The sequence below is a fragment of the Amblyomma maculatum genome, chromosome 2 (genome assembly GCF_055883805.1).
Source record: "Amblyomma maculatum isolate TAMU_Amacu chromosome 2, ASM5588380v1, whole genome shotgun sequence".
NCBI classification, from domain to species: Eukaryota; Metazoa; Arthropoda; class Arachnida; order Ixodida; family Ixodidae; genus Amblyomma; species Amblyomma maculatum.
This window is the reverse complement of record NC_139345.1, coordinates 173,018,601-173,046,409: the sequence shown is the minus strand read 5'-3', so window position 1 is coordinate 173,046,409 and position 27,809 is coordinate 173,018,601. Positions and strand designations below refer to the sequence as shown.

Here is a 27,809-nt window from a genome sequence, read left to right as displayed (position 1 = left end):
CTCCAAGGAAATTTCGCCAAATCACTCATTTCGACTTAATGTGCACTGAGGGAATACAATTTCAAAAAGCAAGCAATATATCGTAGCAGGCACCCCTGACCGAACAATATATGGCTGCATCTACTTAAAATAGGCTCCATGCGAGGCACAAGAGATTGAATGGCAATATTTGTTTTTCCGAGCATTTTTGGTTTTAACCGCGGCTATTGCCGCCTATGACCGCTAGCATACGAGTTTTGGCTATTCACACTATTAGGTATCGTCAGTGGGGCCAGGCATAGTATGAAGCGAAATATAAGTGAGTATCGAGCACTCATTATTTAATCGATCTCGGTTTCTCAAATTTGCTCTCCATGGCGTTTATCATTAAACCCAATGAAGTAGACTTCTCCCTGAAAAGGTGCGCTGTAAAGATAATCTAGGGTTGGAAAGCCACTGGAGCCCCCTACTTCGTCACGACGCATGGCCTATGTGCCTTTGTAAAGATAAATACTATACCTACATAAACTATAACATGAACTAAAACAGGTTCGTTTACATACCTCAAGTGAATATAGTTAACACGTTTGTTCTTTCAATAACCTATCCTGGAAATCTCGAATTAAGGCAGATTTATATGGAATGGTCGATTTGAACCCAAATTACCGCTAGCTCTTATTGCCACTTGGCGTTGTCGCTATGGACCGTAAAGCACTTCTCATTGCAACTGTTCCTAAAGCCCTCATATTTTCTTTGGAAGGTAATTTCATTTTTTCCATCCTTGCTCATTGATATACGTGGATATCAAACCGTCTCCTTTTTTCTCCCCTCTTTTTTTCTCGCATCCCTCCCGGGTATAGATACCCATAAAAGCTTCGGGTCTGCATAATGAAGTCTACACGAAGATTGAGCGTCATGCATCATTTTTGCTCCTGACAGTACATCGTACATGTCACCCATTAGATATGCAACGAAACCTACCAATTTATTACATATATTATTAATTTAACGCTGTCTGTAGCGAACATTTTGCTTTTCCTATTTCAGCACTGCTCACATCAGCCAGCTACCATGATTAATTAGCAATTGTACGCCGGGTATACAAAAGCGAAATGTTGTATTTTAAATTCATTTGGTGCTGCCTTAGCGGAAAGACGAAAAACATGTGCCATGTAATAAACGTGAGAGTGCAAGACAGTCAGTATTTATGTCGACGATCTACTCGCATGCACAGGCACTGTCGCATGTTTATCTGTAGGATTTCGACTTACGATAATTTTGGCTGCCCGTTGCTTCGGCGTTAGAAGATTGCGAGAGGTAATGAAATTAGAGAGGTAATGTATATATGTTTATACAACTAACTTGAAAACTTATTCACGCTGGCTGGCGAATTGGAAAAGCGCGATAGCATTCATGAACCATTACGATTGTAACAATATACATACACCTGTTAGAAATTGTAGCTGGTGTTTCAGCACATGGGGCAAACTTCCTCCCACGTTTAGCCGTACCAGTAGGTCGCTCTGGGTTTTGGGATTTAGACAAGAGAGCTACCAGTTTTTCCCTTTTGATAATATGCTCACTAATTCTAATACCAGCTGGTAGCACCCGTGTCAGTGCTTGCTTGTCCAGTGTAGAACACTTACCAATTCAATGATAAAGGGGTAAGGGCCTTTCGGAGATAGAGAAACATGTGGAATCACCCAGGCAGCACAAAGCATTGGGCCAATGTTGTAAGTACGACGGCAAGCAGTGGCCCTACATTGGGCCGGCCTAACCAGCATGCTCCCAACATAGGACATGCCAGTCAACACAATGTCCAACAATGGCCCAGTCTAGCCAGTGCTCTCCCAGTGTTGGCGCTGCCAGTAGCCAACACTGGCTAGCATGGGCCAAGATGTACAGTGAGTTCCCGATATTGGCTCTGCCGTACATACAGAATGTCTGTGTTGGACCGAGATTGCCGTCGTTCCTCCAATAATGGTCGCACCGGGTTTTAGAACTGGCTATAATGGGCCAAGCTGTCCTGCCTTCCTCCGTCATTGGGTTTTCCGTTTTCTAAAACTGGCTACAATGGACCAAGTTGTCCTGTGTTCTTCCGGCATTGGATGTCCGGTTTTTAAACGTGGCTACAATGGACAATGTTATCCTCTGTTCTTCCAGTATTGGGTGTTCAGTTTTTTAAAGATGGCTACAATGGACCAAGTTGTCCTGTGTTCCGCCGTCGTTGGCCGTTCCTTTTTTAAAACTGGCTACAATGGACCATGTTGTCCAGTGTTCTTCCGGCGTTGCCCGTCCAGTTTTTAAAACTGGCTACAATGGACCAAGGTGTCCTGTGTTCTTCCGACGTTGACCGTTCCGTTGTTTTAAACTGGCTGTAATGGACCATTGCAATTTGTCTTGTGTTTTACCAGTATTAGCTATCCCTGAATGAAAACTGCCCACGATGGACCACTTTGTCCCCTGATCTCGCAATTGTCATTGCCATCCTAAAAACGCAGCTTTAATGGGCTGCCGAAGTGAATATTTTCCGTTGACCATTCGATCAAAACAAATTCTCCATTTTTATGGTTGAATACACGTGCGCTGGACGCCAAACCGCGGCATTTAATTCCGACAACATTTCAGCCGATCGTTCGGACCTCACCAAGTACCACGTACGGGACGACAATTACTATAACGCATTCAAGCACGTACGGCTGCAACTGTCTGGATTCGTCTTTTCGGTGCGCTCATATGCGGTGCACCTTTGGGGGTCAGCTATATGTGTTTATGGTTTTAGCCTATTGGCATGCATGCAGATTTCGTCGCAGGCGCATACGTTTGTCGCACAATTATATCTAATGATAGCACGACCGTGCGACCACATATGTATACCCCAGACCGGCTGGCACTCACGACCCAATATGCCTTTATTGGACGCCGATTACATCCCTGCATCTATACATAACCTATAGTACAAATACAGTTGTCAGTGAGAACGCGCATAAAAACGAAATCGTGTCGAGCATGTTCATGTGACATTAAATTAGTGATTAGAAGGTAGCTTTTTCATTGCCGAGAAGGAAAACGTTGCCTCAAGTTGAAGGAACAAATGACCATTTTCTCAGCGATGTTTTTGTTCTAGTGCTTTTGTATTATCCATAAGGAATTCTGCGCGCAGCATCGTCTGTTTACCTGGAGAAAGGACCGAATACGATGTGTGTACTTTCTAGACGCAATCACTGGAAAATGAAAAGCCGGAAGACTCGCGAGGATTACCATTTTAGTTTTGGGCATTCACACGGTGGTAAAAAAAAAAATGACAGTTTTTCGTGCAGACTGCGAGCATGAAGGCCCCGGTACATTTATATGGCGCACAACATATATATCGCCAATAAACAAAAAAAAATAGTTTTTTCCGCCTATTAGTTTAGAGTTTGACCATTCCAACCGCGCTAGGCGGTGGCAAAGGAATAAAAAAAAAACTGTACAGGAATGAAAATAATGGCCGCTGTCGAGTCATTCGAAAAAACGAATGCAGCCTACAAACACTGTTTTAATGAGGCAGTTTTCCATGCCCTTTCCAATTCTTTCATTCTACTAAAATGATTTGGAATACGTTGCTTGCTCATTGAACGTTATTGTCTTTTTGTGCAATCCGCGTTAAGGTGAAGGTGATTGCGAAAAACGTCTGTGTATTGCCTGATGCCACAGCGCATCAGGACCTCGACGCGCACAAAATTGATTCTGAATCATTCATTGCTGTGTCTGTCGCCGTCGATTTGCGAAGTCGAGACAAAACATGAGCGAAGAAATATTGTTACAGCTGGAGAATGATGAGGACGAAGTGGCGCGCTCGTTTGTGGAAGATTAAGAAAAAGAAGTGCGTCGAACGGGGGGCCCTCGTGGCCTGGCTCCTTGGCTGTTCCTCAATGTACATATCTTTAATCCTCTTTTGTAAATATATTTCTCCCTGTTACAAAATTATATGCCAAAATTTAAAAACCTTGAACAATTCACAAATTCCGTAGAACGTTCAGAACAGCGCGGTGCGCTATAATTGGACAATGGCTTTATCGATGAGGCCATAATTACTTGCGCAACAAAATTATGCTAGGTGTTTTAATGGTTTTGAAAGCTGAGGTAGTGTAGATAGGTGGAAAAAGTTTAAACAATGTGAAAACTGTTTTTGTTTTCCTAAAAATTTTCAATGTTCGCTGTTTTCTGTAAATTAGCGCGATCGTATCTCTGTATCCAAATGTCATAAAAATATGAGCTTTAGCTGTTTGCGGATAATTATGCTGAGAACATATTGTGGAATTATTGCTGCTCTACCATGAACCTTTTCTGAAATAAAGGCCTGCAAATTAGGAAAAGTTTCGTTTCCTGGGCCGATGTTGAGAATTTTTATAAAAACATCTACTCATACCCGAAAAGCGAACATTAACTGAATACAAATAAAAGCATGTATATATTTAGTCGGATAATTTTAGCTAGCTAACTTGAGCATAATTTGTATAATCTATAACCAAACTTGGCCAGAATAGAAAAGAAGCTCGGAACTCCGCCTCTTTGACATTATTAATCAGTCATCACGCAACAGAATATAATTATTTTGAAGTAAATATAAAAGGTCGAACGAACATCCTTTGTTCGATCATAGGTGGCGAAAGAGAGGGGACGCGCGCATTTGTCGATGCACCAGCTGTATGGATTTACGCAAGAATGTGGATGGTAGATGGGGAGGCTTTCTATTTTTTTAGAAAATGTTTGTCCGTGGTTGGCTTGAAGAAACAATGCGTTTGCGAACACACAAAACAAAACTATTTATTAGAACTCGACTCGAGCGGTGCGCGCTGGCGGCCGCTCATCGGTACGGTCCGAAGTCACGGCTGGCCGGTGCAAGCAGAAGAGGGCTGGGTAAAGGAGGAATGGAATGTTGAGAGGGTCGTTGGTCCTTCGTTCCCACGCGCAGCCCTTGCGAACACAACACCGCGGCGGGAATCACGCGCTGGTTGGGCGGGTCGTTGTTCCCCCTCGCCTACGCGTCTACGTGCAAGACACAACAGACAGCATCCCCAGCTGCGCTGCTGTGCGGCCTCCTCCCGAAGCGTTCATTTCAGAGCTTGTTGGAGACGCTACAAGACTTGTGACAGCTTCTTAAACCTTTCTTTAATTTCTTCCCTCATTAATTTTCTTTTTCATTGTGCTGTGCATAATTTTCTCTTGCGCCTATACATGTCCATGTGCTCCGGTTGGTGCTTGCTACATATCAGTGAATAGCTGAGCTGTGAAATGTCGCCGGAGTACGGATTACAGCAACGGCGGGATACCATCGGCATTATCGGACTCAGTGAACGCCGTCATCTTAGACCGTGAGTATATATCTTTGCAGCATGTCATTGCTTCATAATTGGTTCTATATAATCTCCTACCAGTCCCAAATGTTCTCTTTCCTTATTCTCCTCGAAACAACTGCGCGAAGCATGACTTCAAGAACTAAGCGAATTTTCGTCCGGGTTACATGCAAGCAAGTGCGTGGACTTATTTGCTGGCTGCGATATGAATAGCATTTGCGCCGAAAATAGAGGAGCCGTGCGTAACAGGTGTGTATGCCACCAACACGTGACAGAACACTGCAGGCAGCCATTTGCGCAGTTTTTTGACTGTGCAGCGCGCCGCAATAAATTAGTAACCAGATACTATGCGCCCGGCTTTGTACATATATTTTGGACAGCCTCTCTTCTGCGCGCAGGAAGCCATGTTCACACAGTTTTTGGTTTTTGTTAAGAGTTAAGGGCAGTTTTTTGTTTTCAGATGTACAGACGAAGTTTTGAAAACTGTTCGTGCCGTCTGTGCAAGCGAATTTTACAGTGGGGCAGACATGTGCGTCATGCCGCTTGATGATTAGGCTATAATTAAGTCATAATGAACCTCCACTTTTATAATGGTTAATATCATATTCAGGAATTGAAAGCCGTGAACAGTGCAAGTGAGCCCCTTTTCAAAGTTTTCTTAATCGACGCCCCCCTTCTGAGCCCGCGCCTTCAGGTGAGGGCGTTATCAGAAAGCGGCGACAATAGGAGAGCGATTTCGCAGACGCGCTTCGAAGGCGGGGGAAAATAACAATACAAGCAAAAAGGCACATCAGCCGTGTGTGCACTGCGTCCCTGTCACTGCAAAGTAAACAACGTGCACGCGGGACACATTGTACAAAACATTAACGGCCGGTATGAGGCAACCATATCGTCCGAAATATATTGCTCGCGAAGCGCTCGATCACGGCGCGCACTTTCAGGCGAAATGGGACAGGCCGTCAGGTCCGCCTGTTCGGCAATTACAGCTCTTTGTACCTCACGTACCGTACCGTATGCATGAAGTGCACGCCATAGCCATCGTGCAAGAATGTTGAAACCGAAGCAGCGATCCACGTATTCTAATTCTATAGGAAATCATTTGAGAGTAGAAAAGAGCAACTTAATATGATGTGCATGGTTCTTTAATGAACGATATGTATAAATGGACGGTTGAATAGTTACAGTAATGGAGTGTTCCGCTAGAATTGTTTACGGCCGTGACCGCAATAAACGTTACTCATATTTCTCTTAGCTTTAAGCTCTGGCATTGATAAGCCTATCTAAAGAACCGACTGGCAGTGACAGGTTGTTTACAGCTGTTGATCAAAAGGTAGGCCATCATGCTATTATTGCAGGCATATTTGCTTCTTTTTGTACCTCTGTTTACTAAAACTTGATTTTGTTCCCCATTCCTAGGGACGCTGCACCTCTTACAACACTCACTGTTCAGTCGCTTTTATTCAAGTATACAAAAAGGAGGAAATGCGCATGCACTCATAGGATAGCCTGTCTTTCCGTTAACAGCTGCAAATAACACGCCACTGCTCCTCGGTACCTTGGATGAAGTTTTCAATGGGGTTACCTGAGATGCCTAGCAATTGCTGTAATATTTATACCAATCACTGCAGTGAAACAGAAAGGTAACACTGCATCACTTTAACTGCTGCATGCACCTATAAACGTGCCTTAATTTATTGCCTATTCTTATAGACTTAGGACCTCTTACTATAGGCTTTGTTCAGTAAGCAACCGTCTTTCATTGCTTCAATTTCTATCTCTACACCACTTTCTTGTTGCTCTGGGCGTGATCATTTGATTTCATTGTTCAAATCATATTGTTTTATCATGTGTGAATGATTTAGCCTGCACATACATGCTTTCATTTTTTTTAGATGCGCATCGGGAGCGTTTTCTACGTAGAACTGGATCGATTGAGTTGTATCACTGGTGCGAAAACCGACAACCCCCAGAAGATATGTGTCCTGTGGTTGGAAGGGCAATAAAGAAGAAGAAAATCAGCGGAAAAGCCTGCCTAAAAAAAGGTATCACTGCATCACTGTAACTGCTGCATGCACCTTTAAATATGCCTTATTTTTATTGCCTGTTCTTATAGACGGTGGACCTCTTGCTATTGGCTTTTTGCAGAAAGCAACCGCCTTTCATTGCTTCAATTCCTATCTCTCCACCACTTTTTTGTTACTTCGAGTGTGATCCTTTGATTTTATTGTTCAAATCATATTATTAAATCGCCGGTGAATGATTTCGCCTACACATACATGCTTTCATTTTTTTTAGGTGCGCATCGAGATTGTTTTCTACGTATAAATGGATCGATTAAGTTGTATCACTGGTGCGAAAACCAGCAGTTCGGTACCCCCAGAAGATTTGTGTCCTGTGGGTGGCAGGGGTATAAAGAAGAGGATAATCAGTGGAAAAGCCTGCCTAAAAACTTACAAAGATGGCGCCAAAGCGAAATGCTGATCAGGGTTAGAGTCTGATTACTTCTGTTATCCCATTTCACTTGCTAGGTGATGTGACATATATGAAGCACCTTAGTATAATTTGTGGTATACTCACTGAAAATTGTGTAGACATTAACTTTTTTCTCGTTCAATTATTTTGAGTGACGCACGAATTGGAATAAAACGAAGTCATCCACACATCTAATGCCCATATTAGATGCGTGGATGAGCTCATTAATTGTGTTCCTATGTGAGCATGCAATAGTTTGTCGAATATATTAATATGTTAAAAGTTGATTTTTTTACTGTTAGCCGGAGTAATACATATGCTTCATATCATAGCATTATTCGCCTGTAGTTTGTATCTGCTCTTTCCTAAATTGTATTCTACAAAGTATACGTGTCATCTCGTACGTCTATTTAACTAGCGAACAATTTGCAATCGAATCCCTTTTGTGATGTTTCAGCTACAAATACTGTATGACAGTTGTGACAATATAGGTAGCTTTAGGTATAACATATAGCGCGAAAATCTTTAATATATGCGATGATATTTTTATTCACCGCATTGGCTAAACCAGCCTGTTGAAGAGACGAAATGAAAACAAATATGGATGTCTTCGGACAGGAATAGTAATCGTGGTGCAATGACCATTTTTTTAATTAAATTTTCATATGTCGTGGGCTAATGTCTCGACACAAAGGAATGACCCTTAGGTTTGCCAGATGCGACGTAGTATTCTCGAAAAAAAAAAAACGCCTATCACTAAAGCTGGAAAACGCCGTTTTTGTCGTTTCAAAAAGTTGCACGTTTGGAGGCCGGCTGGTTGCGTAAAATTTTGTCATCCACTGTTTTTTACTCACCGCATTTGGGTAACGTTTACTGTGTAAGAAGTATTAAAAGTGTGTTTCATTGATGCAGTTGATTTAGTAAAATATCGCAAACTTTGCTTCAAGAACAACGCGCTACAAACATGTTAATGTTCAACCTTACATACTGGCGTGACGCGTTGCGTTGTTTGCACTAAAATATTCTGTGTTATTACGCAGGTCATTATGTTAATTTAAGGCAGAATTTGGAGCTCTAAGCTGCTATGTGTGTTCTGTGTAACGCCACCAAAAGTATTATGCTGGAAAGCGATTTGCTTATGATTGTAATTATAAAAATTACACATTGAAAAATCATCTTCAAAAATATAGTATTGTTAGTGGTGGTCAAAGCTGAGAAATGGAATAATATATTAATAACCTAGATTGAATACTATTGCACCTAGCAATAAAAAAGAATGCAGGACAGAGAAAAAGTTCAGCCTCCACTTGCGTTCTGCCATGAAATTGACAGAAATAGTGAATTAATACCATTTTAAGCTATATTAAGTATTTGTCCCAGAAGCAGAAAAACGGTGTATAAGCGCTGACAATGTTTAAAATTTTACTTAAGGTAAAATGTAACTAAATTCAGCAAATACTAAATTGAAGTTTTGATGCCTATTCCATAAGGGGGAGCCATATAAGCACATCTATAGAACAAAAACAAGCATTTTTATATTTCTAATATTACATTTTGCAGAATTCAATATATTTACTGACTCAAATTAACAAAGTACTTTGCATTGTTTCCACAGATTTTGATAAAAATTGATGTTGCGGCCGTTTCTTCAATTCTAATCAGTTTTCCTTATTTTACCATTTTTTTACTTTTGTCCAATTTCAAAATAATATGCAGATACGCACAAATCTAGAGCTTCAAATTTTTTCAGAAATAAAGAATGAAACCTAGATAATGTAGAGAAATAGTTTCTCTGCCAAGATATTATTGGATCTTGCAAGAATGCAGGCTGAGTTTGGCCATTATCAGCACAAGCACTCGGTTTAATATTTAATGTTATATTTTTAAACAGTATAACGCAACACTTTTTAGTCCGTGATATTTTTGAGGTACTGAAGAGTTTTGAGAGGGATTTGAATGAAAATCGAAGATGGTCTTTTTTTAATTGCAGCAAATTTGCCCTTTACTGCTGTTTTCGAATTCTGAGCAATTTTGATGCGTTGTGGAGAACACACCTAGTGGTCTGGAGCTCCAGATACTGCCTGGAATTAAGAACATGCGTCAGGAAGTGAAAACATATTTAGTGCAACCAACCTAATGCATCATATGCCAGTACATAAGGTTAAAAATGAATATTTTTGCAGCGTATCGCTCCTGAAGAAAATTTTGCGATTTTTTAATAACACAACTGCAAAAACAAAATAGGTTTCTAATAGTGTTTGTAAATATAAAACCTGCATATATTTAGTGAGTAAAAAAGAGCAGATGACAAAATCATGGTATCCAAACTTGCAACATTTTGAAATGGCAAAAACAGCGTTTTCTACCTCTAGAGATACACCATACAATTGTTTTTTTTCGAGGAAACTACGCGTATCTTGAAAAACTAAGGTTAATTCTTTTGTGTCTAGATATTTGCGCACCACATATAAGAATTTCATTGGAAACGAAAGATGGCCATGGGACCTCGATTATGTTTCTTATCTAAGGCACCCATAATACGCTGTGAGAAAGCCAATATCAAGGGCTTTTTTTAATATTCCATATTTCGAACGGTTGTGCCATCTAAGAAAATTTGAAAGCTAGGCACACCTTAGGTGTCGCCAGCCCTCACTTTCTGTTACAGCTGCATTTGCTAAGCTGAATTAATGCGTTGAGTACTTTATTTTAGCCACGAATATAGCGCTATTACGTGTCAATTTTAAAGGAAGGCCGCAGTGACGCGATTCCTGTAGAATTTGTAAGTGAAATCTGTAAACCTTACAAATCTACCCATATATATGGTCTCTTGCAGGTTTTATTCAAGCTACATTACACCTGCTGCGCCCCATAGCTTGAGCCAAGGGTTATAAATAAACCATTAGAAACAGACGATAGAAACCGGTGGTGCATTGCTGGCAGCCACTTAGGACAGCGCAGAAAATTTTTATTTTGTACGTGGGGAAGTGAGGTTATTCGCTTCAAGTACTAAATATTCACTTTAGACAATAAATAGGACTTACAGAGTCGGTGAGCACGTTCGGAAACCCCTGTTTCAATATCTGAGGTTAGAAACCTCATGTGTACCTTTTTTTCCAGCTGCAGATAAATTCCGGGTTATGTAGATACCGAAACCGTTACCAGCCCATTCGCGCACCTCAACTGTGCTGCTCACAACATGATTTTGAGCGGACAAAACAACCTGCCGCTATGATTGCTAGCCCCATCATGAGTAAGGGTGATATGCTGGCGATGGTTGCTTCGCGTCGGCCCTTTGGCGCACATGAAGGCTCGAGTTAGAATGAGCGCGCCGAACTTTGCAATGCGGATAATGACTACAAAGCGGTAAGGATATAAATGAGTTTAACAGTATTTTTCAGCTGTAAAATACAAATACAGTCTTGTTGGACGATGTGCTGGCGCGGACGAAGAAACCATAGGCAACTTGTAGGTCTAACGCTACACAGGGCTGTCGAGCCAAGCCAAGTCCTCAATTGTATTGTCCGGGAATCAGATTTCTGTATTTTCGTGGTTTCCTATTGTATCTGGCGTTCAAAATGCAGACGTGAGGGTTCTTTATCACAAATAATCAAACGTGGATTGTGCCGGTACTCTTCAAAGTAGCAACACCATTTATTGTGTAAGTCATTAATCAGTAATTTAGGTAAATAATGTCAATAAGGATTCCAAACAAAACCTTTTCTGTGGCGCTCAAGGTAGCTTCCAGCAATATATATCTGGTTTCCTTTGCCTGCCTCCGAAATGTTTTTTTTTTATCCCTTGGATCAAATTTGCTTGGACAAGCAGTATATGTGTAAAAATGATGCACCTGTGAGCTACCCGTTTAAGTGAACTACCCACAAAACCAGTCAAAAGCGTATATCAGCTAACCAGCGGCCAGTGCAGCAGTCGTGGGCTTAGATCGCTTGTGTATATTATATCTAGCCATTTAAAAAAAAATGCAAATGGTCGCCGAACATTCTCTTGGTAACGATATTTAGTATAAACTGTTTGCACATCGCAGAAAGCGTAGGAGCGGCAAAAAACTAGTGCGCCAGTCATATGCGGAGACAGCCGACAATCAAGCACTAATTCCTAGTGTGGGATGAAACACTGGCTGTCTCAGCCGTATTGCTGTGGAGGCGATCAAAATGCAACAGGACACATGCTATGCAATGTATGTGCGTCTTTCATCCTAATAAACCCAAGGCAGCTGAAACTAATCTGGAACTCATCAGTATAGTGTTTCTCATTGACCATAAATTTCGGTACATGAATCCTGGAATTTTCTACATCTTCCTAAAATAATACACGCGATTTTATATGTCTCGTAATAGTGTTGTAAATTTTGTTTCCTCATTGTTTTTGTGCAGGTGCCATTTGCGAAGAAGTTGGGGTGGACGATTTGGAGGCACACGCATTTATTCGCAGGTGGCTGCCTGGTTCCTGTGACAGGGGGGGTGGAAGAAAAAGGTGTTATGCTGAAACCTCCCCTGGCGAACCAGGCATGCCACCTGTGAATGCAATTGCAGGGTCAGCCCCCTCACTACGCCTATGAGTGTGCCCTCCAGCTCCCTGGCCCCTTCCACTTCCCGAGAGCCCGCCTTGCCCTGACCAACCCTGCCACTGCCCCGCTAACTGCTGCTGTGTGTGCCCTCAGCGCTGGCTAGTAACAACTGCCGTCTATAGTAACAATTGCAATAAATATTATCTTTTTGTGAACCATGCCCTTGTTTTGTGAATATCTACTGGTTGCTCATGAGCGACAATTTGAATTTATATGGCCACTCCTATTTGAAAGGCCATTATTGTCCAAGCAAGTTTGATGTGCTGTCACGAATATGGCTAGAATGAAGAAGGCTGCATTTTATGGCCTGCACAGGCAGTGCCACAAAATGTGTAATCTTGACATCATCAATGGCACATGAATGGAGTAGCCGGTGTACCCATAAACCATTGGATTAATATTGGTATCGACAATATGCGGCATGAATGGAGTAGCCAGTGCACCTGCAATGGCTAACCATTGGTATGATATTGGCATTGACAATGGGCCATCAATGGAATAGCTGGTATTAAACAAATATTGGTAATACAATGATGGTATAATGCTGGACAGTATTGGCAGGAATCATGGTGCATGAATGGAAAGTCTAATATTGTGCCTACATTGGTGGCTCCAGCTTGGTTGAACACTGGACCAATCTTGGAACGAAAGATGGGCCAAGAATGGAGAATGTAGTAAAATGCCCAAATGCCAATATCAGTCCAATATTGATGCCATTCTTTTCCAGTGATGAACCATTGTTGGACCAATGCTGGTGTGCTGCTTGGGCATGCTAGATATTGTATCACTTTAGCTATGATTACTGCTTATGAGTGCCTTATTATTCTGAATTACAAGATGACATCACAGTAATCACTTTCATTGCTGTTCAATAGTCTTCGCTGCTGCTATTGTAATACAGTTTAAAACAACCGTAGGCGATTATGTATTCGTTTGGGTTAAGCGAATTTATGAATTACGTTGCACTGCGTTTTGTTGCAGTAACAGAAGCAAGTAATTGTGAAGGCGTCAAAAATGAATACAATGATTCACGGAAAAGTTTTAATTTTCTGTTTACTTGGCCTTCACATTTTTGTGCCAAGGTGAGTACACTTATTGTGCTATACAAAATGTTTATCCGACGCCACCAGCTTTATTCTAGGCCAAAAGTGACAAGCATCATAACTTTTTGTTATAACTAGTTCTTGTCCGACTTGTCCCGGGTTGTAGAAATATCTGCCTGTTCTAATACTAAATAGTTGGTAGAAAAATAAGCAGTTTTTAAGGACATGTTGCGACAGATTAATTGGGTTTCTTTTGCCAACTCTTCTTTCGGATTCTTGTTTGCGTACATAAACTTTCTTACTCACCTAAGCAAAAATGCCTTTATTTGTTCCTCTGTGTCACACGAACTCTGTGTCATACGGTAATATATGAACGGCCACATGACACAGGTATAACACCCCGCATAACTAGGCCGTACGTACGCGTCTGCGTGGCCTGGGCGGGAGTGTCTAACTGAGACTTTAATGCCCTGAAAAACATATTCTATTTCATCTTTCCATCTGTAAGGACAGACCCGTGTCGGCCATTGCATGTAGTCGCCTTGTGTCCAGGAACTGTATGACTATCGAATTTTCTGCCATACCAGGCACAAACTAAGACCTGCCAGAGCAATTTCCGTGATTTTCGCCCACGTCGCTGACGCCGAAACCGGCGATGCGGATTTTTTGGATGTCACGCCCTTCACACAACACAATCGTGGTAATAAGGCCTACACTGCACCATCATTGTAATACTCCACTCTTCTTACTCCCAGTAATTTGGGATGCAAAGTCCAACTTCGCTATGGAATCGCTTGGCACTAATTTTAATAGGTAATTTGCAAAATAAGTTACATACGCATCTCATGATTTAAATGCCGGAAACCCTTGTGTAAAACAAGCCAGTAGTTAAATAGGGAAAGCACGCAACAAACCTAAACTAAGAAAGTCATACACCTTATATCTGGTAACTGCGTGTTACTGCTAGTTTAACATGATCTCTCAAGGCCAGCCTTTTTCTGAGATATTCGACCCCTTATTTTATTTTGTTTAAAACGCTTTTTAGCTGTATTCTCATTATCCTCTTTGCCTGGAGAATACTTGCCTGTTCCTCCTCAACCGCCCATTCTCGTCTAGCTGCTGTATTTTCGCTTACAGCTTTCTTGCTGTCCAGCCGTCCACCTAATAGGTCGAAAGTGCTAATGGCCCGTTTCTGCACAAATTCGGTGCTCCCAAATATGCACGAACACGCTAAAGTACTAGTACATTTCAGTTCATGGCATGTATTTCAAAGGCTACAACGGGGGGGGGGGGGGGGGGTGACCCTAAAGTACTCAGCTCGTCCTCCTGTGGGATCGATCTGGACAAGGCAGAGTGACCATCGCCGCTTAGAACCCGCATGGGTCTCAAGTCAGTATTGCAGGGACAAACTCAGAGAACACATTTCACAGACCAAATGATAATTATGTGTCATATACGCGAGAACGTTCCTTTTCCAGCATTGTATATCACTGTGTCCTTGCTCAATAAAGAAATGATGGAGGTTTTATTCTTCGATTCTGAAATATTTTGTGCGCAGGAGATTTCTTTTTCGGAGCCCTAAGCCACATCGGATCTGCTATAGCAGTCGAACTTTTCATATCAAGGTTTCGAGCTTAAGCATTTAATCATAGCATTGTGGTCGCAGAAGTGGCCACTCTCGTGCCGCCTTCGAGAGATATATTCGCGATATTTTAAAGGCATCAAGACTTCAGACAGGGGCTCCTGTTTTCCCGTTTTGTTCACTGTTGTCATGCGCGTCCAGCGAGACACCCCCGGCGATCGAAATTTCATCGCTTGAGCTTTTTTTTGTGTGTTTTGATGCGTGCGAGTTAGGCCACACGGTTAGTCAGCAGCACGAGCCTTCTGTGTTCTGACAAGGGTTCTGGTCTATAGGCATTCGCAGAATCGCCGCGCAGGGAAAAACAGATGCCCCAGAAACAAATAGAGAATGAAGACAGCGACTGCTGCTGCCCGTACCATCCTTGCTGCGTGCTGTATTGTTTAGAAAAGCACTTTTTAGGGTCTGCTCGTGAGGCTGTAGTCTTAAAAGGAAACCCTTAACGGCTTTGGGGACTGCATACTCCTCACTTTCCACACCCTCCTCCCCCAACGTGGCGGGCTTGGTTAGCCTCTGACCAGCTGCAAGATCAGTTGGCCTTGGTGACCCTGGCTCAGGACATTCTTAACGCTTAATGTAATGCGTTAAATAAAGTTGTTTCCTCCTCCTCCTGATGCAAAGCAAACCAATTTTGATTGCGCCAGAGTGCCATTGGCCCACTGAACCTACGCTTAAACGCCCTGATTGTGCATAAGAAGCTTGATTCTGATTGATGCTTTAAAGGTAACCGAGAATCGTGCACAAAGGTATTTAAGGGGATATTTTACCGCGAAATAGAGAGCAGAGCGGCGATATTCTGCTGCGTCTTGTCTGCCTTCTTTCTGACTTGCACAGTACTTAGTCCTTTCATCGATAAACGCCATATAGAGCGCCTGTTTTCAAAGCAACGTGTCGCCGTACGAGCCACAGAAAGAGCTTAGCGCTCTCCGACCGATGCCCTTTACTATCACCGCCAGTCAGAACACGCCATTCTTTCCATCTTTAATTTATTCGTTCGTATGTTCGAATCCGATCTCATCCTTCCATTTGAACGAGGTCGCCAAAATTGGCAGCTACTTCCTTCTTGGTCATGCCGTCTGGCCTCGTGACGACAAAGAAATTGGCAAAGCATGACCTTTTAGTTTCGCGAGTGAATCTGAAATGAGTGCAAGCGCACAATTGCACCGTTGTACAATCAGTGCCCGTCATGTTACCTGCCAATTACTACCTACCTCTTGCCAGGCACATCCTAAACATTTCGAGGCAGAGAGTTTCAAACGAGAGTTGAAAAGGTTTTTTATGCCACCTCGGCCTATTAAGGCGGAAAAGATTAAGGTGAATAACCTTACAAAAAGCAGACCCGACACCCAGTTTTCCGCCTTGACAATTGCCATAAAAGAGTTAGTATCATCCATCCCGATAATGACATGAGTACAAGCGCTGACATTATAAGATAGCAACGGAGCAATATTATCCTCAAGCGAGCTGTCGTTTAACCTCAGAAGGCTTTTTGAAACTGCTCGCAACGTAGTAAATGTCAATGTTTCCAAAACGGGAACACACCATGTGCTAATAAAACAAAATCTGCATCGGCCGGTGTGTTGAACCAATGCTAAGCAGCTTTTTTCTTGTTGATCGCGACATAAGCGGAGATAGCAGGAGAAGGGCCGAAGATAGTTGCTGCTTTTGGTACGTTGACTACCTCGTTCTGTTCAATATATGTACTCCATGACCTCAGAGGTTTATTTCGGAAACTTCAAGTGTCGGATTGCGGGGTGCCACTTTGCGCAGGTACGCTGGACGTGAAAACCATAAGAGAAGAGCTGAAAATGGCGAAACCTCAAGGCTTAGAAATAATTCCATTACCAAATAAGCGTTATTGTTCCGTGCTAAGGTAGACGTCTTCACATCCATGTAGCTGAGTAACGGTAGCTTCTGAAAGTCAGTTCACATTCTGACTTCGTCGGTGGAGTGTTCATTTGGAGTGCAGTAAAGTTTTTGTTTTGCTTTTGTCGCTGCTTTGCTTCCGGCGTGCTTGTCTGCCACTATAAAATAGGTACATTTTCTGAACGTGCTTTCTCATCTATTTCTATATTTGAATGCGCTTTTAGAGGTAATAAACTAGTCGCAGGGAGCCCTTGCACTACTTGCTATTGAGGAAGGTCGCTTCGTCCTGTGACTCTGTGTCACAAATGCAGCAAGGAATTCCGGCACTGGATTTTTGCCGGATTCTCTCATAACAAAGGGACCATTTTTGAAACAAAAATTACTTCCCGGAATGGTTCCTAACAGCTTTTAGCGCTATGGCGTTAACAGTTGAGGTGTCATATCTGCTGAGCCGGTTGCGGTGCTGTTACATGTGTAGCTCTTTTGAGGCGCACATCATCAATATACTTGGTGCTGCTTATGTTTTATGGTAGTTCTTTTTATTGCGGTCGTTTTGGGTTTTTCAACATGATGACCATTTGGGCTAGTTGGTTCAAATGTAACATACTGAACAAGAGAAAGACACATAAATAGAAGAAAAGTAGTACTTCTGTTCTTCTTTTCTCCTGTGTACTTCTTTCCTTGTGTTTCTGTGTCCTTTGCAGGTTTAATATGTTGTTGGCTTCTGTTCTGCAAAGCAGAAACATTGGGATCTAAGCTTAATTTGTTTTTAGTGGCAACAGGCACAGGATGGTGATTTTACGCTTCTTGTGATAGCGATATATATCGTGGTCGCCCAAATGCATCATTTCCGGCATTTTTTATTTTTTGTTTTTGCTGAGTGGTCGCCATATTTTCATGGCCATGAGTTTGGGTTCTCCTCTGCTCCCTGTTCGCCTAGACCTAACGAAATGCACAGTTGGGCGAACGAAAGGTATGCGCACATACTTTGGAGACTAGCCCCTCTTTGTAGAAGGCAAGGGTATACATTTTAGCCTTAGAATCTGCACCCTCATCTGCTATGCTGCATTCGTCACTATACTGTAGCAAAATTGCATCTACTCCATTGCATGTACAGTTGGCTGAACTAAAGTTAAGCACGCATATTGTGGAGGCTAGACCCTCTTTGTAGAAAAGAAGGGTATAGATTGTAGTCTTAGAATATGGATACTCATCCGCTATGCTACATTCGTCAATATACTGTATAAAAATTGCATGTACTCTGTTACTGGACGCCTGATACGCAGTTCAGGGCGTTTTCCTTTGTATGTTTTGGAGCAGCTATAGATTCTACCCCTTGGTGAATTGTTTTGAAATTTAATAATAAACACCAAACATTTTAGAAGATCTATGTAAAATATCCATTACCCAGTTATGCGCAACACAGCAAACGAGGCTAATAAGACAAGAGGTCAGATAAGCAATGATCGAAACTTTTCCAAATAAACACTTTGGTATAGCGATTGCAAGATGTGGTAAAACTGCCCGGCCGCTAAATTGGAACAGTTTCAACAAGATATTGAAGAATGCGTCAGACTCATAAGCTACCCCTGTATATTAAATTACAGTTCGTGGACTAAATTCGAATAATAACGTTAGGTTATGTGTTGTAGCATCAGATGCCTTAGATGACGTTTTTCTCCATTGCAACCCAACCGAATATTCCATTGATAGCTCGACTTATTGTTACCTTCATTCTGTCAACCTCTTCCATGATTTCACAGTCCCATAATATATACCTGTCAGAATTTACGCACGTCGCATACTATGCTCTTACACTCAACGCAACCCTCTTCCTCTTCGGGATACTCTGGCCCCTCGCGTGTTCGTCACGGTTCTAAGCACTGAAACCTCTCCGCTGGGTTTATTAGGAGGAATAAAATTGCATTGGTGCCCGCTACCAAGTGATAGATAAGAAAACCCATATATCAAACAAATTCATGATAATAAAATTACAAATACTAGCGGCTTCAGCCACATTCTTCACATTCATGAATGTTTGGTAAATCCTCGAATTTCGCTTCAACTGTTTCTGCTCCTTTTCAGTGCGACAGCCAGCACCCACTGTCCCGAAGAGCCTCGCAACATAAATGAGTGTGACGGACAAGTATGTGTCTTTATTTTAATTTGTCCTATAGATGCAAATTGAATTTTATAATCACAGGTGTTTAATCTTTTCAGTATCAGGTACATCTTTCGAGCAATAAATAAGCGAACCCAGGCGAACAATGAGGTGACACGTGAGAATCACAATCATCCATATTATATTCAAGAAAAGCTGCCTAAAAATTCAGCAAGATCACCTGCTTTCTTGCATGCCCTAAAATATGCATTCCTGGGAAAGTAAGGCGTCTGCACATTTTAGGCTCACGTGATGAGACAGCATTCGCTATCTTTTTTTTATTCTGGCGGCTTCCAATTCATTGTTTGAAGGCAATGAATGGGGGATATCGGCGCTGGCGAAGTATAAAAACCCCAGACAACATTGCGGGCACCGCACTATACATGAGTTGAGGAGCACATGTGGTGTTATATGATTTGCGTCACAACATAACCACTGCGACCTCAGGGATTACCGCGTTAACAGGGAGTGTGTGTTAAGCGTCTGAGTTTAGGAAGAAAGCCATAAGTGGTTTGCAGGAAAATTACGATTAATCACAATTATAACTGCATGAAGCCACAGCATATAAAGGAATGCGAAACCCGTTGCCAAAATTACGCATATAAGTTGCTAACTTTACTTTTTTCATGACAAAATGTTCATTGCATGAGGTATTGTTGCGCCATGAAGCAGTGTAGCACGGAATGAAAACAAAGGGTGTGCAGTAGAAGAAAAATATATGCACAATCTCGAAATGCGTTTCACCTCGGTGAAATTGGTGAGACAAACTTCATGTAGAAACGTACTAGCACTATTCTTGAACTTTCCTAGAAATATTTAGCTGACAAGAGTGCGGAATGAATGGAGACTTCTTACAACTGGCATACATAAATAATTTCCTAAATGCTTACTTATCACAATAAATATATTGTTGCGTTAGAAAAAAAATTGTACATTATTAGCAAATTGTTGGCATATTTATTGCTATACGTCACACACTTAGGCATAAAATACAGAAAGAATAATGAATGCATAAGCCTTTATTTACCACTTTGAAAGAGAACAAAGAGCACGATTTGCCTCACAAGTAAGATTTGCAAGGCAGCAGACACATAAGTGAAAGCAACCAAAAATGCATAATAAGTTACATGGAGCACACAGAGCCATCGTGAGCATACCATCATCCTGAAACTACAGTCATTAAACTATTTTAGAGCTTTAGGAGATGAGCAAAACAGTTCATTTCATCACTGCTTTATTCAATACATACATATGGAATCAAATAGTCACGCGATTGTTTCCCATAGTTAGTTCATGTATGTTGTATATTCACTTTAGAACTGGAATAGGTAAAAAAGCAATTCGTCCTAGGTTTTCCATTTGGCAACATTAATAATGAACCCAGCATTGTGACAAGTAGAGAATCTAAGAATGTGTCGTAATCTTTATTCTAGAAATACATTAATCCGACAATTTAATACTGACGAAAACTTTCTGTAGCGTCAGCCATAGAGTTGAAAACAGCAGTGGTTCTTATATATTTTTTTCTGAAGCATTAATAGTTTGTTAGTGTTACTCCCAGGCGCGCTCGCCCAGATGCTGGCACGTGCAACAAAGTTTAGTGAAGCTGAATATATTTAATCCAATGAAACTACTTGCGTTCAAAGCATTGCATACGAAATTAGGAACAAACACCACGAAAGTATGCACGTCTGCTGCTGGCCCTCAGATATAAAACGGTTATGATTGCAAGGAGTTCTACTGTAAAGGAATGGGAAGTGGTTAGGAGTAATCTGCGTTTAAAAACATATAGTACACGCGCTTACCCGAACCGAATGCTGTGTTCTCCCTCCTATATGGAATACAAATAAACACAAATTTACAAAATTCTTAAACAGTGATGAGGTCCACAGTATAGTAGCGGAAGTGGCAATTTTGCTGACGCAATGTTTAACAGTAGAATGAATTTTAGCTAAAAATTTGGTAATGACTTACTCATGCCATGCGTAGGAAATAAAAATAATTCTGCGCAACGTCGACCAGAGGTCAAACGGTGTAGACCCTTGCTTCAGTGTCCTATTTAAGTCTCCGGTTAGAGTAAGTTATAAATATATACAGTCGCTTACAGTCCCACACTACCTCGAAACACCTTTGACTAATGCTCATTCCTAGCCCTTAAGATTCATCAGGCGTGTGCAGCGCATAATGGTTGCAAGCACGCCGTGGCTCTCACAGCTAAACGCCACCTCGACAAAGCAGCAATTTACAGTCACTAGTTGTGTACCCGAATGAAAGAGAGGCCAGGAATTTGGCCTCCATTTCACGGACGTCATCAAACATTACCAAGTTCTTTGATTGTCCCTACAGTTGTCGCCCGTAGAAACAGATTTCAAGCCAATTAGTTGATAACTCCTAGCAATTAACTCGTGCAGTTTAGCTCTTAACTGAGGCGCCGAAATACAAAGTTATATGATGCATCACCTGGTTTATCTCGACCTACGATTAACACGTGTTGAGCGCCAGATGTGTACATTAATATATACATCACGTTTCATCCTCTATTGGCAAGGCAATGATTGATGATAGTGTTCTCTGAAATACGCCGTACAACTATATACACCGAGGGCTTAAGTAAATGCTTTCAAAAATTCTTGAAGAAGGAAATGTAATTTGGAAGAAATGATTTGCAGAAACAAACCCTAAGCTGCGACGGACCCTGTACGCTACACTCTTCTGCTAATTACCAAGCTAATTAACAAAACTCCCCGACTCACTTTTTAATTATTATAGTTTGGGGGTAGTCATAACGGCTAGTTTGAAGCCCTAGGCAGGGCGATGCCATATCAATTTTCGAAATGAAGAAAAACTAATTGTTTGAAGTCTTCTCGCGCGATAATATCCGACGCTTTTTCCATACTAAGCGGAAAATGTGCGCAAGAGAAGCACAGGAAGGTCAGGACAGGCGCGACGTCCGGTGACGGCGTATAAAATGGCCATGGCGCTCAGCCCGTGCTGCAACCGGTACATCAAGTACGTTTTCCTTTGCAGCTCGGTGCACGGAAAGGGACAGTCATGCGCACAACATGGCCGCTGTTAGGGACAGCAGGGTGCGAATAAATTAGCGTCGCACGTCATAGTACAGCAGGCAGTTCAGAATTGGCAGCCTAGGGCTAGCACAAGTCATCAGTGGATGTCACGTCTGCGTCGAGGTTTGAGGGAGTCTCTTGCGCTTGGTTTGTATGTTGTACGAAAAAATTATCGAGTTTATCGCGAAGCAGGGTGCTATAAAATGAGTTTTTATTCGTCTCGAACACTTACATAAGATCGTCACTCTGACCGGCTGGAAGTCCTTATTTAAATAAACCGACCACCTCTGACATATAAAAATGTAATAGGTTCTTGTTAATCAGCAGGATAAATTGAAGAGTTTGATTTCATTTGTTCCCACCCTGGCTGATAGTTTGTTCCTCTGATTACTTTTTCTGTCCTGAACTCACACTTATCTGGAAATTGTGAAAGATTTACTAAAACACCCGGTATATGTATGCCCCCTATTAAGAATGAATGTACTTACTTTGAGCAGGCGTCTGCAATCAAGCAGCCATTGCCTAACCAAATACGGTAAATACGTAAACAGCGGATCAAAAGTGTCCTAATAAAGGGGATAGTATAATTATTGTGAAGATTTCATAGTACACAAATGGCGGCTACATGTGGAGTCTAACAGAACCCAAAATAAACTGGCCAAGAACTGAAGCAATACCTTCATACGCTCCTTTAGTCGAAATATTCTCCAGCGGTGGGATGTCTCAAACCTTTAATGTTTTGCATTCCAATAATGAAGCACATTAGGCAAGGGGACAGGATTTCCCTGGAGCTGTTTACCGCGTGGTTACAGGAGGCTGATAATAATATTTTAGACACTGTACGTAAACATTAATGAATGATACCTCTATAATCTTTATTTACCTAATTAACTCACCTTTTCATTACCGCACTGAAGAAATTGCAGTGAGAGTGTAACTTCAAGAGGAGATAAGAGTGATCAGTGTAAAACTCTTAGTAGGTAATGGCAGTGTTGTTTTTCAGATCTTTAGAGGTAAGAGGATATAGGCAGCTAAACGTTGCGAGAGTAAAGAAATGCGTTGTATAGGACAAGTAGCACTCGCAGATCTGTGCGATGAAAGTTAAAACATTAACCAAATGACAATTAGGGTGAAGTTGAATTAAGAAGCAGTCCTTGGTGATGAAAAGCCGTTTACCATTATTCTTCTAGGCTTAAGTGTTAGTTGCTGTCTATTAGCAGTACTTTTATATGGTGCAAAAACATCGAGGCTGAAGAAGAAAACCGATCTTAAGTTTTGGTAGACGCAGGCAGCAATGGAAATTAAAATGACATCGGTTACGTTAGGAGACCGTGAAAGATCATGGTAGTTCAGAGGAAATTCGCAAACTCATCAAATTGCTAGACGAAGTCAGGAAATTCAAGGGATCATTTAAGCTTAGCCTTAACAGTGTGACGCGATACCACTCTGTTGCCCTCATGGGCGCTTTCGCATTGAAAAATTTCCCTAGACGTGCAGTGTGCACTGAGAAGGCCTCTTTCAAAATTATATCAAGCGGGCTACCACTGTTGTGGGAATAACGTACCAGGTGTCAACCGAGTTCCAGAACTTTTCCGACACGTTTTTTACTCGATATCTCAATTTTGGTCTAAGGCAATGGTGACAGCTCTTCAGGCCAGCGAGTCTAATCTGCTTTCGCGCATAAGCAAATGTTATTATTATTATTATTAATATTATTATTAATATTGTTATTATTATTATTATTATAATGATGAAAGGATGGCACGGTAATGAACAGTCATTAAGTGTAAAGAAGGCTTCACGAGAAGGAAAACATCATTCGCGGCGGCAGAAGCTAAAGGGAGTGCAGCTGCCACAGGTAGAAGATAAATTAAGGGACACAGTAGAAGCTGCTTATATTGAGAGCCTTAAAGAAGACAGCCTTTTCCACGTAATCTAGGTTCAGCGTTGTCGGCGTTGCGAGCGAAAAATCCTGAGCAAGCTAAGTGATGCTTTCGATGCGCCGACTGATTGGTGGTTCACCTGTGTGCCATCACGACACCACCCGAAATGGGTGAACTGTCAGAACCTGCCAACACGGGCAATTCTGTCAAGATGAAAATTGAAATCAGGTCTGCTGGGTCCTGGCTCTGACAGGCTTCATTTAGGCTTTGTAGGCACATTCGTATAATTAGGTGAAAGCCGAGATTTATATCTGTGCCAGGTAGTGTCTCACGTAACAGGGTAGATGACATCTCTAGACTAATAAATTTGTGCGAGATAACAAAGACGCAAATTAAGGGGCTATGGATGACGGGAATAGCAAAGTGCATGAATACGAAGAACCAGAAGAGCAGCGGCAAATTGCAGTCATTCGAGCTGTCGAGTCAGAGCCTCAAAAGTGGAGCTGAAGTCTCCTCCAAATTTCAATGCGTAAGCATTGCTAGACCATTCTGTGAAGTGAGCGGTGTGTGGCCGCAAAATACGAAGGAAATGATGATGGCCGTCTAACAGTTGCACCGAGAAAGGAATGTGTAGAGATCGGAACAGACGATGGATCGCCATTGAAATATGAATAGGGAGTGGGCAAATATATATATTGTGTAAAACATCAATCTGCGCCGGGCGATAAAGCGTCCGCTTGCGCACAGCTAGACGCCGTCGTCGAAGGACGGGCAATTAAAAGCACTTAAAAAGGAACCGCCAAAGCCAGCGACTAGCGGTGCATCACAAAACTATAGGGACAACACCATGAGGTAACAATATGAATTCTGGTATCACCGAACACAGCTCACGTATAAGAAACACCGCAGCCAGACATAAAACAGGTGTGCAATGTAGGAGAAGCGAAGCAACACTAGAAGCGAATGCCGCCTGTAAGGATATGATGTGATCGCGTAGGCTACCATCCCGTATGTGTAAACAAGCAGTGTGAACACGCCTGCGCAGCGTAGCTGTGACGTGGATTCAAATGTTATGGGAGGCTGATTCTGACATCCAGTCAGTGCTTAGCCATGTCACCTGCCAGGTACTAACTTACAGCGCTATGCTCGGTCATCTGAAACACGCAGACCAAGCTACGCAAGGGCATACTAACGATTGTGCTTTAAAACCGGAAGTACTGCGAGAAACGGGAAGACGAGAATCCCGGTGTTGCCCAATACAATTACAAAGTGAAATGTAGGAGCAATGCGTGAGAATTAGGGCAAAGGCTTAACCTCGCTAAACCTAAACCGCCAAATCGTAAGCTTGAAAATGAAACCCGATAAAGCTTGGCTAGACTTGGTTGTGATTGGTGATAATGGCTTAGGTGATACGGCTCGTCTTCGGCGGCGTTCGCCATTGTAATTGCGACATCTGGTGAGACGAACTTCGGTTTCTTCCGAGATCTCGACGCATGTTTTGCTCGTCCCTCCTCTCTTCGTCTCTGGGCGGCCACCTCTCAGCGACATACGTGCACTGGTAATCGGATTCAGCTTGTCGTTTTAACAACCGCTGAGATGCAGACAGTTCCGGAGGCGTCTCGCCTGGACCATCCATGACAACTGCTGCAGTTATATTGTCGAGAGCTATTGCGATCCCTTGGCAATGACTAACAGGACGCAAAGGATATCATACTGAGCAAGCGCCACAGCTCCGGCGTAGCTGCAGTTAAGTGAGATCTTGGTTTTCACATGACTAGGAAGAAGCGACCGTGCGGTTACCTCGATTTCGGCGGCGGCGACTGAGTGACGTCATCGCTTCCACGTGGTTTCTCCTCGGTTCAAGGTGAAATACGTCCACACTGCGAAGCTACGGAGGAGAGTAGTGAAAGCTTTCGCTTTTAAAAACGGCAAGATGAGTGCGAACAATGCTGGCGCATTTACAGTGCGTAGGGAGGCTTAAGTTCTACATTTTCTGTTTGTTCTGCAGTGACTGAATTTATTCTTTCGATGACGATAACTTAAAAATTATATCATTTTCATCATTAGCGAAATTACCTAAGAGGCATAGTTTACCCATTATTTTAGGAGCTTTTTAGGCACTGCAATTTGTGTTAGGGCATATTGTAGAGATGCTAAAATGAATGCTTTCTCTGTTGATGGTATTTGGTGTACACATTTCGGTGCCTCACACTTTGATGAGAGGATAGAACTACCAGCAGAGGATAGAACTACCGATTCCCTCAACGTGACGCTATCAATTTTTATGCGAACACTTCTTGACCCGCATTTACTGTTACAACACTGCTTTTGCAGCCCTGCGGCGTTCGAAATACCTGCCCGGAAGGCTGTTACTGCGACAGCGGAGCTCACTGGTGCAACAGTTACTGCAGAAGGACTAAATAAAGACTGAGCTTTGAGCTGGCTGCGCCATCAATCTCAGTATTCTCTTGCGGGGTAACTGTGGTCATCGGTGCGAATAAAAAAATGTTCATTTTCTGTCTTGGCATCCATGAGTGTATCTTAAAAAGATGCCAACTGTCACGAAATCGGCGCCCATTTTCATCAAGCCGGTACAGCGCTAGGCGCGCGCGGCGTCGCGTGGAGAGCATGGAGAGAAAAGCCCCTTCCCCGCGCGGGAGAGCGCGTAGCTTTGTACGCGTTGCCGTGACCCTCTTTCCCATTGCCCGGGGAGGACGGTGGTTCATCGGCCTGGAATGTGCCAGGCCCTTCGAGAACTTTCTATGGGACCTGGCCAATGACGACGCGCGGCTCAACGGGAGGAGAAGAGGGAGCTATAACCAGCGAAGCTATGTGTGTGTGCGCGCTAGCTTTGACGCGTGCTAACAAACAGACGCGGCGCGCCCTATTTAAAGAGACCGCGCCGCTTGATGAGTCAGTCAGTCAGTCAGTTCGTCAAGTGTTTTGCGACGTGCTCGCCTGTGTTTCGACTGGACTCCCGGGGATCACCCGCTGCTGGCAAGCCCACGGACTTTCAAGGGAGCGGCGCTCGTCTCGTATGGCGGCCACATCGTGACTCTTGAGGCGTCGGACTGCAACAGTGCCCGGTGAACAATTTGGTGTTTGTTTATGTACTCTCTCGTGTTTGATCTATTGTAAAGCCTCTATGTTATTGGATACCTGTGTAATTGCATGCTTAGCGTTTGTATTCTGTGAACCTCTCGTCTGTTGTACTTCAAGTGATATTGTGTATTCCTTTGTATCGTCTCTTGCTGTGCATAAATTGTTGTTTTGTTTGTTACCTCTGACTCCGATCCTTACTCTGGTTTGAACCGGCGACCGCTGGGCACCAAACGACCACCCCCCTTCTGTCACTACAAGGTAGTTGAATTCCGGCTGAGCTTGCCACGCAAGTCGAGGGCATCTCCTTTGCGACCGGAACAACTACCCCCACTCACTCTAAGGGTGTCTGGGAGTGTGCGCACCGTTAAGGGCGCATCGTTAATAATACCCCCTTAATTATTAACGGGTGACAATTATTCTGGCGTCCGCGACAGGACGTTTGGTGCACTCAAGCTCAGAGGACGGAGAAAGAGTTGGAAGAGTTTACGAAGAGGTCGTAAACAGTGTAACAGCAGAGCGATAACGAGAGGTACCGCGCTGAAGCGGTTGTGTAAGGTCCATTGAGAGTGCTATTTGTTAGCATTAGGCAGTTCAGATTGAAGATGAATATCAAGGAGATTGTTGCCTTAGGCCTAGAGAAGGGCCTTAAAGGAGCTGAACTGCGAGAATGGGTGG

At 42.6% G+C, this 27,809-nt stretch overlaps 1 long non-coding RNA gene across 1 annotated transcript; it reads left to right on the top strand.

The window, feature by feature from the left end:
* The first annotated feature begins 1,180 nt into the window (after nt 1-1,180).
* Nucleotides 1,181-26,557, top strand: LOC146200450 (uncharacterized). The gene is made up of 4 exons (XR_014704827.1): nt 1,181-1,296; nt 13,357-13,457; nt 19,009-19,069; nt 26,367-26,557. It is a non-coding gene; the product is annotated as an uncharacterized LOC146200450 (long non-coding RNA).
* Nucleotides 26,558-27,809: the final 1,252 nt, after the last annotated feature.